Genomic DNA, 11,454 nt, shown 5'->3' on the forward strand with positions numbered 1-11,454 from the left:
GGAAATCTTTGTGTAGTTATTATGATTTTCTGACGAGCGAATTAGTGGAGGTACACCAATTCTAAATATAGAAACCGCGTATTGATTGAGAACACTCTCACTTGAGGTTGCTTTATAAGCCCCAGCTTGAAATATTGAAGCCGATGCGAAATTATTAACCTAGTTTTATCAATTATAAGTTACGAGTTTTAATCAAAATTGAGTTTTACAATTGTCTTCGGGAAAAGCCAACATTAAGGAAATTGATTTATCATGTATTTTTCCATAGCCCCTGTAGAAATGTTTCAACTGCTCTGCATAAGTGCTCAGAGAGAAACAAACTTACAGGAGGACTATGTATAAATAAAATTTGAGTTTAAAATTAGGCTTAGCAAATACAACTTGTAAACCAAAAGGCTTAGCAAGCTCCAAGTGAATTTCTTCTCTGTAATTTGAAATAGGAGTGTATATTATGTTTCGGAACGAGATAGGTAGCTAATGTTTTAAAATTAGGCTTAGCACATCCAACATATAAAGCAAAGGCTTATGAAATTTCCAAATGAATTTCTTCATTGTATTTCGAACTAGGAGTATATATTGTCTGGCGGAACGGGACAGGAAGCTAATATAGTTTAAAATTAGGCTTAGCCATAAATGCAACATAAATCATTTTGTTTCTGTAGCGTTCACTTAAGAGACTAAGTTTCTGAACCTTGGAATAGTTTGATATTTTACTTGGCACTACTGTCCAACCGAAACTGACCATTTTCGACCCCCCCCCCTCCGTTCCCAAAACTGACTCTCGTCTCATTCTGTCGTAATCATGAGTCCGTAAAATGTATCTGAACCAAACAACATCTAAGCCTCGGTCTTCTTTGACACTGTTGTAAAAGCAAGTTTTCTGCTTCTAGAAATTGGATGTTAGAGTGTTTTGGGGGGAGGGTTGAGGAGAAGGAGAAGGCGTTAGGCTTAATTTATACGAATTTTGTTTGGCCTTATTTTACGCCCGACTTATGCCGGAGACACATTTCGATGGTAAATCTACTCTATTTAACAATTCCAGGCTACGAAATAAATTTTTCCAAAACTGCTCTCTCTCTCTATAAGTTAAGAGATGTAAGGGCGCATCAGAGCAGAGTCTCCTGCCTAGGGTTAGCTCTGGACGGACTTGAGAGTCACGTGACATATATGGCGCCGTCCTGAGAGCCTCTGTCGAATTTTTAACTTCATTTTGTTGCTTAAAGGAATAGCGACGTGATTTAAAAATTATCTCAAATCTAAAGAAAACCTTACTTTTTTGAGAGTTTAAACTCTTCTGATTCCAAAAATATGCTTGATTAATATTTAAATATGAAGGAAAACACAGAAAAAACACTTTGAAAACTTGAAATTTGGGGGGCAAAAGCAAATTTGCGAAGAAGATTTTTGGCGGGTTTTCTCCTTGCTACGTCACTCACGGCATCTCGCGGAAAAGCCAAGCGCGCGCGCCCGAGACTCCCGAGTCTACTAATGCTGCGCGCGAGCGAGCAAAGAAAATATAGAACTATCTCTGCGCGCGAGTCTGAATAAATTAGGCTTAACGCGGCGCGGCGACATTAACAGGCGCGTCACGTGAGCGACATCTAGAGTGAAAGTTTCTCCTTACTACGTCATCAAGCGAAACAAAATTTTAACTAGGCCTTTTCCAAACACTAAACTTTGATTGCAATTTTACAAATTTCTACGAAACCAAATACAAAAGTAAATATATCATAATAAACTAGATTTTTCAAGGATTTTTTTAGCATTTTAAGTTTGTGGGTGACGAAAATTATGTCACTAACACTTTAATAATCACGTGACATTGTTAAAGCGCGCGCTAAATTTCAAAATTCAAAAACAAAGGCTTAACAACAAATTTTTCAGATTTATTATATGCTAGTTTCAAACAATAACTGACAAGATTTATTTTTAATAACTTTCAATTAATTCAATGCTTATTCTTAGCAAAATTTTGGAACGCGTGATATTTTTAAAACACGGATTGAATAGAGGACCTAGTTGCTTGAGAACAGAAAAAAAAAAGAATTGCATAGTGGGTAAGGTGGTAGGAAAACTACTGTCGATGACTCTTCCCAAAGATAAAAGGGGTCTAACACTTCACTTAGACTTTCCCAAATAGAATAATTTGTTTCCCAAAAACCCAAATCGATTTGAATATAATTATTTTCGTGTTTTAAGTACGTTTGTAGACGATTCTATAATCTTGCTAAGCCTTGTAGTTTCAATTTAATTTGAAGATTCTAGCATAACATTAAGCCTTGTCCTTTCAACATGATTCGAAGATTCTTGATACTAGCACAACATTAAGCCTTGTAGTTTCAATTTAATTCGAAGATTCTAGCATAACATTAAGCCTTGTCCTTTAAATATAATTGGAAGATTCTAGCATAACATTAAGCCTTGTCCTTTCAATACAATTCGAAGATACTAGTATAACGTTAAGCCTTGTCCTCAGTGGTGAAAATTAGGCTTAAAGTATCCAACCCCATTTCGTCGTTGTCCCATCTTTTTTCGTTCGCTCTATTTTCTAATAAAATGGGTATAGTAGGGATCTGAGCAAGGCCTGAAAAGAGGCAGGCTTCTCTTCGGCGTATAATGTTTTAAAAGCGCATCCCTTTCACTTCTCTCTCTCTCTCTCTCTGCTCGTCTTTCTCTCTCTCTCCCTCTTTCTCTTTTAAGTCAGAACTTCTAGCTTTATAATAGCCCTGGTGGTCCCGAAAAGCTCACGTCCCGCGCGCAGTTGTTTGGCGGGATCTCTTTCGCGCCTTTAAAGAGAGAGAACGAGAGAGAGAGAGAGAGAGAGAGAGGAGAGAGAGAGAGAGAAGAGAGAGAGGAGAGAGAGAGAGTAAGCGAGAAAGAAGCGGAGAAAAACCCGAAAGAGGAAAGAAAAGAGAAAAAATAGGCTGGGAAGGAGAGGGTTAAAGGAGAGAAGGGGTAGGGACTCTCTTTCTCTCTGATGCCAGTAGGAAAAGCGATAGGTTTTAGTGCGCAGGCGCCGATGCCGCTCAGAGTCGCAATTTTCTCCCGCATCCCAGTCATTGATTTTTTCCCCCGGACGCTAAGGCGAGGGGATCGACACTCCGTAAAATTCTCGTTTCCTATTTTTGGTTTCCACGAAGGTAGTCCACGAAAGAACTACCTATAGATTCAAAAGCGGTATTTTATTTTATTTTAAAAATATTCTGGGATCAAAAGTGATTAGAAACAGTAGAAAGTGACGTAACACTAGGCCACAATCACGTGATTCTTAATAAATAATTGAACAAAATATTTACCGCTTCCTGTAGTATACATTGATGAAACTCTAGCATCAGTAGCATGAATGACAAACCGAAATGTTAGGCCTACATTTACCAACACTAGGTTGACACTACGAAATGTAATCTATGATAATAATCTCCTAGAAGCAATTTAAATATAATAATTCTATAAGGCATTCCTAGATGAATTACGCCTCAAAATTCAAATGAAGAAACACCATTTGAATTGGTAGGCTATTTTAGAGAAATTAACACCATTTAACTGGAAATAATTAAGTACACCAAAGAAATGATAGAGAGAAAGAAATCACTTTCAATTACTTCTGTTTGTCTAAGTTGCTTTTACAAAAAATTATTTAGTAAAATCTGGGTTTCCTTTCTTTTCTTTTATTATGAATCTTTAAAAACTATAAATAATTACCATCAATGCTGAGAAAGAAACCATGTTTAAATTTAATTAATTCGAACCAATATTTAAAAACATTATAAATAAATAAATAAATAAATAAAATAAGTGAATTAATCACAATTTTGTAAAAATGTATTAAACGGAGTATCGTCCCCCTCAAACTAAAGCTGGTCGCTTTTCCTCCCCCCGTTCCCCCCCGTTTTGAAAGAGGGTAGAGCGTGGGGGTAGAGGAGGAGAGGGAGAGGGGGGAGGGTCTAGCTGGCTATTTGACGTCATTTTGTGACGTGTGAAGGAAGCCCCTATAAGGAGAAGTTAGGAGGGGACACGTGACATGCCGTGTGATTTTTCCCCAAAGCAGAATCTTATACGCGTTTACTGTTACTAAAAATAGGTGTTTCAGGAATGCGAGCTCTCTTGCCTTGCCTCGCCTCGCTTTTGGTCGAACCAAGACCGAGGAGTAGGGAACCGGGGGACTGGGGGGCTGGGGGTTAGAGCCCCCCTCTCATCTTTCTTTGAACCCCTTTAATTTCTCCACGGTATCTTTTAAAATTGTTCTCTTAAAAGCTGCATAGAAATAAGTTTATTAATTCGTGTTTTACCAACATAATTAATAGATTGTTAAGCCTAACCTAATTTATATGAGTTTAATTTTGAACAGTACTCTTAATTAAATTTTAAATAACTTAGGTATTCATATAAAGATGCTCGGAAGATAAGTAACTGGGGTTTGATTTCTTGTTAAGCCTAATTTTAAACTATTAGCTTCGTATCCAGTTCACCCAGACAATACTTACTTCTTGGTTCGATTCTATATCTTACAATTTCACTTCGAACTTGCTAAGCCTAATTTTTATTAAGTTTCATTTGCCAAGTAATTATTTTGAACTATAAGCTTCGTATTCGGTATTCAGTTCCTCCAAACAATATTTAATCCTAGCTCGAAATATTATGAAGAAATTAATTTGAGAACTTTGCTAAATCTAATTTTAAACACTTCAAAATGATTTATTATTCATAGAAGTGTTTTACGTATGCAAGAGAGAATAATTTTTTTTAATAATTTTATAATTTAATTTCGTTATGATTGATTTAGAAATAAATATAAAATCTTAGAGTTAATTATAAAATAGTTAATATTCAAATTAATTTTAAGTATTCGCGTGGCTACGTCATTATTTAACCTGCCCGAGATTAAACCACTTTTATTATCTGTTAATAACAAACATTCCAGGGCCACTCTCTCATAAAAAAAAATAAAAAAATAAAACAACCCCATCCATTTATGAAAAGACGCTAAAATGTACGGTAGATATTAATTTTCTCCATGAAAAGAAGTTTTTCTAGTTTTTTTTTAGGGTAAAAACCACCGTAGTTTGCCCGAAAACCTACTACAAACAAAAGCAAGTTACAAGTAGAAGCTAACAGAAAGTGAACAGTTAGGGAAGTTAAAGAGAGCCTTGGTATGTTTAGTACAATCGGGTCTTAATCGTTTCTTTCTCGCTAAATCTTCTTTGGTCGACCAATCAAAGCTAAATTTAATTGCTCTATAAGACAAAATAGCCAGTTCAATGGTGTAAATTTTGTGGAATTGATCTGAATTACTATATTTTATCTTCTTGGAAATTATTATCCTAGATAAGATTTTGTAGAGTACAATGCCTAGTGCTGGTAAATGTAAAAACATTTTGGGTTTGCCCATACGAAGTCTTTTTTATGAATCACGTGATTGTCGCCTACGCTCTCCTCACTTTCCGTTTTCTTTCTTCTTTCCTATTTGCTCTTGATACATCCCCCTGTAGATTTTTAGCGCGACATGAGAAAAAGAGTTCTTTCAGGCTATAGTATGTTCTGACTCCAGTTTACCCCCCCCCCGTCTATCTCTCTCTCCCTCCTTCCAGGTTTGGATGGTTACCATGGTAACGAGATGCTAGGGGATCCCAGTACCGCTGGCCAAACTTATAGATAACTTCTATCTCTAAAACTGTCTATTTATGCTCCGGGAGACGTTGAGCGTGGGTTGAGGGAGGCGGTGTAATACATCCAGCTGGCGACAAAATGGCTGCCACTATGAACTAGTCAAGTATAGAAAAATCCTTCTGAGTGGGTTAGCTATACGAGGGAGATTAATGTGGGAATTTTTGACTGATTCGTGAACGCGTAAACCCATATTAAGCTGGTATACTTGAACTGGATTTGTTGGCATGGACCTTATATTCCCTATGGGGATTGGAAAGCTGAGAGAGTGATAAAATAAGGGGGATGTTCTTTGGGAAATCTATTTTGAGTCGAAAATGTTCTATGATATTTTGCCTTCCGGACCACTGTTTTCGAGTTATGGTTTGAGTTGTTAATTTGATTCTAAATTTAATTTCAGTGAACTCGCTGTTTAAAATTAGGCGCTCAAAATGAGGTCGCCAAACATTAGCATCTGTATTGTTTTCTGATGGTATATCAAGGTTTTTAATTTGATTTCAAAGTGATTAATGTTTAAAGGTAGACACCGGTAAGGGGGAAGTAAATAATTATGTATTCCTGCAATCATAATTTATGCTAATTTGGTCGTAAAAAATAATAATTTACTTCTTAGCTGGTAATTCACTTATAATGAATATTTTACAAAATCCATAGTTTAATTTTTGTGTTTCACGTTCACTTTAACCTGGTTCTTATCTCTAAGGGAGCTAGGATAGGATAGGGGATAGGTTGAGTGGTTTGAAAGGCAACGTTACCAGACTTGGTGGTGGTGATGGTGGCAGTGGTGAATTTTTGGGTCTTCTTGCCAACCCACCCCATCCATTCATCCACCCACTTTCATTTGAGATGAGAAGTCAGGTGCGAAAGGGGATATCGGCTACTGTTCATTTGTATCCAAGGTTTCAGTCCAGATTAAAAGACATCCTCATAGATATAAAGATACGGTTAAAATATTTTTAAACCTGATTTAAGCCTATTCCGGCTCTGATTGTTTTGGATTGATTGATGATTGGAGAGGGAAGAAGTAGGTCTAGGGATATCCCATGTTTTCCTAAAAGTGTTTCTAATAAGCTGGAGAGTTGGCGTTCAGTTTAGGAACACTAGGCCTCTAAAATGTGTTTGGTTTTGAAAGTACATTATCGTGGGCCCTGATTGTTGTAAAGACAAGTTTTAGGTATCGTTTGAAAGCTAGGAAATTGGGCTATGACATACTCTAATAAATTCCCCGTATCTTGTAGATAACCAGAGTTATAACACTTCAAGGTGGTGGGTCAATAATATGGTTCGGATAGTGAGAGTTACTCCTTTCATTTGGATATTTCTTAATTACTCGAGCCCTGATTGTTGAAACGCAAATTATTTGGTATTATTTGAAAGAGGAAAAATAGGGCTATGACATACTCAAAGGAGTTTAATTTCAGTTTCTCCAATGTGAAGTTGTGACGGTTGAAAGTTATGGGGTTAGATTTTATTATTAAAAATTTCAACTTCTGATATCTATGATCAGTCTCTCCATCTGTAAGATTTTCTGAAAAGATCTAGAGTTATAGAGGGGACATAGAAGAATTGGGGATGCTGCGATGAGACAGGATCTGGGATTGGGAAGTGAAACTTAAATAGGAATTTTTCTTCTTAACCTTCTTTCACATCATTCCAGCCTCTTCCCATCCATCCATTCCCCCCCCCCTTTTGGTTCCTCAATCGTGTTAAAACCGATGACGATTTTTATCTTCAGCTTCCTTTTCAAAGAAAGGGAGAGAGAGAGAGAGATGGAGGAAAAGATTGAAAAATAAAACCAGTCGCTTTTTCCTATACCATTTCTTAAATTAAATTTTCGCTCAAGCCACTATTGTCAAATTAAAATTAGCTGACATATTTAATTATGATTAATCTACTTCCAAAATTTCCCCCCTGTAGATAAATAATAGCATTAAGCCTTGTCGTTCTTCTTACGCTAAATGTTAACTGCGCTTGCGCTCGAGTCTCAAATATAGGCCTAATTATAATAGTTTCTATTTTTTTTCCTAAATCATTCGTTAAGCCTTTGCTGTTGGTTTTTTTCTTTCTTTAACACTCGTCTCAAAAGTTTCACTCTCTCTCTTTTTTTGGAGCCTTCTCATTGGTTGATTTTCTTTTACTGTCACTTTTTTTTAAAGAAACCTACTTTATAAATAACATTAAGTACAAGTCTTAAAAGGTTAAAGGTCACTGGAGAAGTTTCGCGACTCTCACTTCCGGATATAAAAAAACCTGCAGGGTTAGGGTTAAAGATTTCAGTTTATCCGAGATAAGTGTAAGGGAATTTCGGACTCTCTCTCTCTCTCTCTCTCTCTCTCTCTCTCTCTCTCTCTCTCTCTCTCTCTCTCTCTCCATTCAACTATATTGTAGTTTTACGCTTACGTCACGCGAGTATGACGTCATCGCGGCGGTATAGGGGGGGGGGGTTTAATAATACATAAAAAAAGATACAGGTAACAAAGGTAGAACGAACGAGTGAGTGTATGTGTGGGAAAATATCTACTTTGGAACAGATACGTGTACTTTTACGAATGGGGTTTTAACCGTTATTCACTGAGTGTACTTGTACCTTGATGACGTTATCGGGGTTCTGGAATTTGGTCGACAGGATTTGATTGACCCAAATTTTGAGATCAAAAATAATCCGTGCCTTTTTTTGGAAGAATAAAAGAATTTAAAAAAGGTGTAATGGAATTATGGGAGAAAGAATATTAGGCCTACCTATTTTCGAGAGGGAAACTTGAAATTCTAAGCCTAAATTTGAAACTTGGGCCTAACAAAAACGTTTGAAGAACGTAGACCTATTTCTGCCTTTTATTTTAAAACTAATGTTTTTGGGGTAGAATTTTCACTCTATTTTTCTGCAATTCTTAAGCCTAAATTTGAAAAAGTGTCAAATTAGGCCTAACAAATTTTTGCGTCTTGTCAGTGTGACCTTTTAGAAAGAAACATAGCTAAGCCTAAAATTCAAACTTTTTAAAGTTAGGCCTAACATGAAATAAAAGCAACGCTCTCCTCGTGTTTTCGCACTAGTGTGACTGTGACCTTTTAGGAAGAAACGTCGCTAAGCCTAATTAGGTTTAACAGAAATTCAAAGCTACGTTTTTTTTCTTCATATATTTTCGAATGATTGTTACTAAGCCTAAAATTGAGCCAATGAGAATTATAAATTGTTTCTTGTTCCGGGCAGGTAAGGTATATATCAGATATCAATTTTTCTGATAACTGATGTCCGTTAATGATCCGGGGAAACTTTTAAAGCCATCATTACATTCTCATAGATATAGTAAATCTATATTTCTCTAAGTACAATAACTGTTTCATTGTTTTATCGAACAATTGAAAATTGGATGAGAAATTTTTCCTTTGACGAGTATCTGTAGCCGCTGATACGTGTTTTCTCCACGTCAGTCCCGTGGCGCTCCAATACGTTCTCGGGGTTCATTTCTTTCAGCCATCATCTACGATATCCTCTTTTCAATAAAACTCGACGGCCCGCCTCTTTCTTTAAAGGGGTCACGTGATATCTTCCCGCGATCGATATACCACCTCCTTATATACGTGTATGCATATACACGGCCAAAGATGACTGAGGGTTTCCTACTCTTTTCGCTTGAATTCTGTCCTAAACTAAATATTCTACAATTCTTGGAACCCCCTGAATAATTATATATTAATTAAAACTATAATTTCTTATTAATTTCAATTATTTTAAATTATTAGAAGTTTATGGAAGACGAAAACCAATTTTCATAAGCTTAAAGGGAAAGCCAACTTTCAGGGAAATTTTCCTAATGTATTTTGCCATAGCCCCTGTAGAAATGTTGTTCCTGCCGCACTCTTGTGTTCAGGGAGAAGCTAGTATCTAGGGGTAATAATTTTAAATTTCGAATTTCATCCACCATAGAATAATGAAAGTAATATTATAATTAACCTATTAATTATAACTTAATTGTAATTATTTCCGAGAAATATTCCCCAATATGACGTAAGGGTCACGTTAAACTGCTTAAAACCTTTCTAACACAATACAAGATGCTAAGTAACTATACTGTATATAAAAATAGTGCTTTTGAATACCTACTTTTAAACTTTAAACAATTCTTGAAATTTGTTTTTAAAATAAACTTTTGAGCAATGTTTTTGTTGGTTTATCTGTGTCCCCATTCTTCATTACGCGAGTGGTAGGTTAGTTTTTCGTCACTCTTTCTGTATCTGGAGCTAACAGAAGTGAGTGTCGGGTGTCCGTCGGGGCTACGGTCAATCAAGTATATTTGGATGAAGGCACCGACTGAATTGGACGACGCATAGCATGGGGAAAGTCCATCTAACTTGTATATTAACATTAGGCCTTTGTACCCATAGAGCTCTCCTCTCTCTCTCTCTCTCTACTTTATGTCTTGTAGCTCGTGAAAGGTTTCGGCGAACTAGTCTTTATAGAACCAAAGAAAAAAATGTTCCTTCCCGCGTTTTAAGTCGCGCTGTTTCATAAAGGGATATTATTGTATTCGTGAAAAATGTTGTAGTAGTGGATGTAATTGTTGTAGATGTAGTAGCCGTTTCAAATTTATTTAACCAAAAACCGAAATGTAACGGTAGTATTTAGTTTTTATTTAGGATTTTACTAAATACAGTTTCTAAAATGTTTCTAGCAAGCTGAAATTTCACGAGAACGTCCAAGTGTTAACTGTAAACTCTTAAGCCTAATTTTAAAATTAAAATTGAAAAAAGGTCTTTCATATACACGTTTTCTTACGCAGCTTTCTATTGCAAATGTCGTCTGCTCTTACTCGGTTACCTAACCGGCTTGTTTTATCGTACCCCTTCATAGTTGTTGGGAAAAGTATTAGTATAGAAGGAGCTGTATTCTCTCTTGGTCTCTAAGCCTTGGCCTTTCGTATTGAAAGACTTGTTTTATTGTAAAGGCGTCCGAAATATGGTGTATGAAGATAAATTGACTTCTACCCGGGCCTCGGCCTTTTTCTCTTCCCCTTCTAGTTTTTCGTATATACTCTACCCTGCAAACTCTCCCGTGTTTTTATTACTATATAGTTTAACATCCCCGCTATATTCGAGGCTAAGGTTTACTCGAATTTTACCCAGAATGCTTTACTAGCTAGACTTTCCCTATATGTCAATTTGAAAAATTCGTTAAGCCTACTTTTGAATTTTGAAATTTCGCGCGCGTAAATAAATTACGATTGGTAAATAAGATCACGTGCTTTGTGAGTACATTAAAGGGATAATGAATGAATGAATGAACAAACCTTTTAGTCTGTTTAGAGTACCTCGAAATCATTCAGAAAACGAACCTTAAGGTTTCATAGTTGCCTAACCCATTTCAAGTTATATTCTCGTTTGTATTAAACACGCTCTCGTTTCGACACTACAAACCTTAAAGGGATTGTCTTGTAAAGGTCAAATATGACATCATAGTGGAACAAAAATTCCATATTATAGAAATATTTCATTGGAATTTTGGCACAGGCGCCGCCATCTTTTTTCCTTTCTTTTTTTTTATTGTAAAAACCCCTTCGTAGAATTTTTTTTTCTCCCAGGCTGTTGATTACTATCTGACCTCCATTATTATTTACACATATCTTTTAGAATAAATGACTTTTAGCTCGTACGAGAGACCACTATATTCATAAATTCATAAGCAAACCAGAAAGCACTCTAAGATAGTATTGTAAGACTCCGGCCTCGCCATCTTTCCCCCACAAGTAAAAGAAAAAAAAATAAAGAAAACTCTCCCCTATCTTTGGAAAGGAC

General features: G+C 36.2%; 1 protein-coding gene across 8 annotated transcripts in view; it reads left to right on the forward strand.

Moving 5' to 3' along the window:
* Rim (Rab3 interacting molecule) overlaps nt 1–11,454 on the forward strand; it is a 50,649-nt gene that overhangs the window by 9,167 nt on the left and 30,028 nt on the right. The window lies entirely within an intron of this gene.

The sequence above is a fragment of the Phalangium opilio genome, unplaced genomic scaffold, assembly GCF_054372755.1.
Source record: "Phalangium opilio isolate 3A_F unplaced genomic scaffold, DU_Popi_V2 ptg000002l_1, whole genome shotgun sequence".
In the NCBI taxonomy this organism is placed as follows: Eukaryota; Metazoa; Arthropoda; class Arachnida; order Opiliones; family Phalangiidae; genus Phalangium; species Phalangium opilio.